Below are 4,804 nucleotides of genomic sequence, written 5' to 3'. Positions count from 1 at the left end.
TCCCTTCCCCAATAAAAACTTAAGAGTGTACTTGTCTGACACGATTCAAGATAAAGTGGATCCTGATTCTCACAGTGTTTATTAAAATCGACAGTAATCAGCACATGTTCATCATACGTGTTTATTCCAAATTGGCATGCTTAGTTTCTTTTGTCTTTATCATAAAAATGCCAAAAGCATTTCCTTAAAATTCAAAAATTTTCCCTGGTAGAAGTAGAACAAGTAAGAGAACATGATTACTAAATATCCCCAATGTGGTTTTCATTCTGGAAAAAAAAAAAAAAAAAAAAAAAGTTTCACGTAAAATCTTCATAATGGCGCCAAGTTTGTGCATCTTTAAAATTTAAATTCAGGCTGAGTGTTGGGGGGTTGTTATTTTTATTATTGCAATGTTTTTCATTTTTATAAATATACACATGAATTGTACTACTTTAAACATCCTCAGAACTCGTTTGCTTTAGGAATCATGGCTGCCTTCAGTGGCCTCAATGAGGTAGGAGGCCTTCTTCAATTCCCTCAGACTTATTCCAGATCATGTCAGTGTTGACCAAACATGGTTGCATATAAATGATACAAACATAAGTTCGTGAGCAGAGTGCGAAAAATTAATTGGTAATAATTCCACACGAACAAAAACATCCTTGGAACAAAAACATCCAGAAAATGAGTGATTGCATTTTACGAAAAGCCTTGACCTCAATATAAATGAGACAGGTGAGGAAGGGGCAGAGCCGAGCTTCAACCAGAGATGGGATTTACTGCAGTACTGACCACTGTACAGCCACATCCTGGCTCAGTCTTCCAAAAGGCTTGTGTTACCCACTCTTTAGGTGGATGCTGATGAATTGAAGAGAGGTAGGTAACGTTAAAATTTATTTTCAATCCCTGCGAATATTGCAACTGGCCGTTTACAGGCCCCAGCATGGCCAGGACTGGGAGCAAGCAGAGTAACCCAGGATGTAAAAATGGACTCAAATCCTGCTGGGTTTACTCCTTCAAAATCAACATAGAACCATCACTGCAGCAATTCATAAGTCAGCAAGGTGACACCAAACTGGGACAAGAATAGGAAAAGAAGAGCGCCAGCCCCTTTCCACAAAGTCTTTGGGACTTCTTCCCATAGTATCTTTCTGAAGCAGTTCATCACAGCACTGTAAGTGGTTTGGCCAGCCTGGGCAGCCAACTATAATCTAGTCTTGGTAACATCAGCAGAGGTACACTAAAGATGCCTCAGGCATACCAGCTATAACACCAGCTAAGAGCAGGCTTTCTGGTCTGATCTGCCCATCTTCATTTGCAAAGGAAGCTTCCAAATGGACATAGCAAGAAAAGTAGATGGTATGAAAGAAATGTCCCACAAAAAGCATGCTTGGGCACACTAGTAGATGCCAAAGAACCCCAGATTTTATGCCACAGACAGAACTGACTCTGAAGCTTGTGGGGATCCCTCTAGCCACTTATGAGCAAATCTTGACAATTTCTAAAGAATTTGTGAAAATCACCTGGGAGCTTCCTGCACAGCCTTTTGCAAAAATCTCTGCTACACGTGGGACCTAGATGTCTTTATGAATAAATTTATCCTTCACAAAACCATTCACTGTAAACATTGTGGCCCTCTTCACGGTGACTCCCAATAACTGTGGTAGCAAACCTCTGTACAGTACAAAGAAGCCTTCGTAATGGAGCATATTCTGAAAACAATCAAAGCTGGTTTTATACATGTGCCTCATTCCACCACCACCACCCCCCACACAAAAGAGCCAGTTGATCACTGATTTTTTTTTCAAGATCAAGAGCTTACACAACAGTGGCTCCATCAGCTCCTGCAAAAGAACCCAGGCCACACCTGTGGGCTGACTCTGCAAGTGATGGAACTAAATGAACCACATCACCTGAGGCCTTCTACTGCCCCTGAGCATCAGTCAAATTTCCTTCAGTCAGAGTTTCTTCTTCTGGAGGAGCAATCTTCTCAATGTCTGCTAAAGCCATTTATTCCTTTGGCTCATATAAGTCTGAGTTACAAGATTTTACCTTCTGTGTGTATGTACAGCCTGACTAAATTTACCAGCTGCCAGAGAGGACTCCTCCTTAGTCACCTCAACTTCTTCCCCACTGCCATCCCGAGTGCTGTAGATCTTTCTAATGGAGGTCCACACTGTTAAGGAGCAAATAATTCAATCCATTATAACAGGAGAAACTACCTTGATGGGATGCAGTGCTCCTGGACATTCTCCAGTGAAAGGAGTCAGGACGTAGGGTGATAGTGACCATGGCGTCTTGGAAGTCAATGACTATGACTCTTTGCAGTATTGGCATTGATTCATTGGAAGACTACTTCCCATGTCCTAACTGTACTCCCAGCCAAAACTGAGTGAACTCTGCATATGTACAGAGACCTTTTCTTTCCTTTCCAAAATGTAGTTACACAAATTATGAATCCCAGTGAAATGTAATATGTTGATGAATTGTAGTCTGTCCAAACATTTGCTTGACATCCTCAAACATAAGCTCTTCTATGCCGGCTTTGTCAAACAATTAGAGGGCCACCATAAACAAGGCATCTGGGGAACACAGGGCAGGTTCAAGTGCTACAGACTCTTGGAAGGATGGAAGAATAGTAATCCTTCTTTGGTCTGATCCACCACGGCACTTAAAAGTTCCAGTCTGTGGGTTAGGCTGTCTCTCTCCGAAATACTCAGATACCAAGTGACAAAGTCATCAAGAGACATTAAAAAAAATAGCCATTTTTTTCAATGCTTGCAAAACTCCAAAATATTGTCATACGTTCAGCTGGATCTGCTCACTTGCTTAAAGCCACCTTGGCTGCCACCATGCTTCTGCCCTAGTGTGGGTGGCTGAGGGAGTGGCTCGCAGGTTGGCTCAAACTGGGGACTCCTGTGGCACACTTCCCATCCCAACATCGGTGCCGGCAGTGATTCATCTTGGCCTTTTAAATGTATTTTATGTGTATGACTAAGCATAAATGGCGTGAAAATAATAGGTGCCAAGCTGTTCTGTTGTGTTCTGGCTGGCAACGTTACATGGATGAAACCCAAATTTTGGAGGAGTGACCTAATGTAACCTTTGCCTACAGTTTGTATTGTGTTACTTTCCTTGTCGCTGAAACAAAATAACCAACAAGGGACATCTTAAAGAGGAAGCATTTGTCCTGGCATAAGTTTGAGGGGAGGCATACAGTCTATCATGGCAGAAAATGCAAAGCAGCGGGAGAGTAAGGTAACTGCTCTTCACAAACACTAACAGACAGGAAATGGGTCAAGACTCATTTGAGGTAAACCTCACAGCCCTGCCCACTTCCTTCAACAGATTTTCTTTTAAAGGTTCCACAGCCTTCCAAAACAGTACTAAAAGCGCACCATAACATGAGCCTTGGCAACCTCTCAAATTCAAACACCAACACCCATTCAGGGATACAGTAACAAATCGTTCTCCTGAATGCCCATGTGTTTGCCTCAGCTATCAGGTCAAGCGTCCTCCAATTTGTCAACTATGGGCATAATAAGATAAGAAGTTTTTATCCTTTTCTTAACCCAAATTTCTCCATTTCATCATTTCCCACTCTCTGAAAATGACTGTCTAGTCATAATCTGTTCAATATCCGTATAACCCTAAGGGAGCCTCAAATAATAAATACATTATTATCCAGCTGGGAAAAAATACCAAATGCGTTCTAGTACTCCTCAGCTAGCTCAAGAATATATGGAGAACTTGAGAATTTCTCTACAATTGTGAAGTCTAATATTGATTGCTGACTTGATAGAATCTGCTCGGAGACACGCCTCTGGATGCGTCTATAGGGGAAATTCTAAATAAGGTTTAGTGAGATGAAAACAGCCACCTTAAATAAAGGCTGCACCATAGTCCCACACTGTCTGAGGAGTAGAAAGCTGAGAAGGACCTGCACAACTCACTGTCTCCTGGCTGCAAATGTAGTGTGAACAGCTGCATCCGGCTCCTGCACCTCAAGCTGTGAAACAAAGCTAAACTTTCCTTCTTTAAGTTGGTCTGGTCAGGAATTTTGTCACAACAGTAAAGAAGGAGCTAAGACAATGCTTGTTCACGTTATTATCTTATTTTAATTCAAGCCCGGACCCTGGAAGTTCTTTTCTTCGTTGATCTAGTATGTTCCATCTTCAGCTAAGCTATTGCATTATCTTCTATTCTAGACCACAGAACAGAAGACTTCTCAAAGCATTTCTCTCTAAGGTAAACACACACACACACACACACACACACACTGATTTAAATCCAAATGTATTATTTATTTCTGGCAGTGCTCCTTCCTCTACTGTTTCATCTTCTTCCTGGTTTTGTCAAGAGCTGTCAGATTTGCTCCCTGATGTCTGCCCTGTAAAATTGTGCTTTCCCTCACTTACGTTTGCTTGGTTTTGGGCACAGGGTCTCATGAAAACTATGTTCTTAACATCAATATTTTCAGTCAGACTGGCAAGATTCTTTTTTAATCTAAAGTAACACATCAGAGGGCCTGAGGCTCAGTTGGTATAATTCTTGCTATGCAAGCATGAAGACCTGAGTTCAGGATCCTAACAGCCGTTTCTAAAAGCTACGAATAGTCACGCATATCTATAACCCCAATGCAGAGTGATTGGTGGTGAAAAATTAGAGACAGAGAGACACCCAATGATCGCTGGGTTCAATGAGAGAACTAGACTCAAAAAATAAGGTGGAAAGTGGTCCAAAAAGACAGCCAACACAAAGCTGTGGCCTCTCTGTGCCTGCCCCTCACCTACACAAAAATTACATAGATTAGATCAGAAAGGAA

At 41.7% G+C, this 4,804-nt stretch overlaps 1 pseudogene; it reads right to left on the bottom strand.

Annotated features, from left to right (window-relative positions):
- Positions 1-793: 793 nt before the first annotated feature.
- Positions 794-2,833, bottom strand: LOC129669597 (electrogenic aspartate/glutamate antiporter SLC25A13, mitochondrial-like; annotated as a pseudogene).
- Positions 2,834-4,804: the final 1,971 nt, after the last annotated feature.

This window comes from Psammomys obesus, unplaced genomic scaffold (assembly GCF_907164565.1).
Source record: "Psammomys obesus unplaced genomic scaffold, mPsaObe1.curated_primary_1811, whole genome shotgun sequence".
NCBI lineage: Eukaryota > Metazoa > Chordata > Mammalia > Rodentia > Muridae > Psammomys > Psammomys obesus.
The sequence above is the reverse complement of the archived record's forward strand: the minus strand, read 5'-3'. Positions and strand labels throughout refer to the sequence as shown.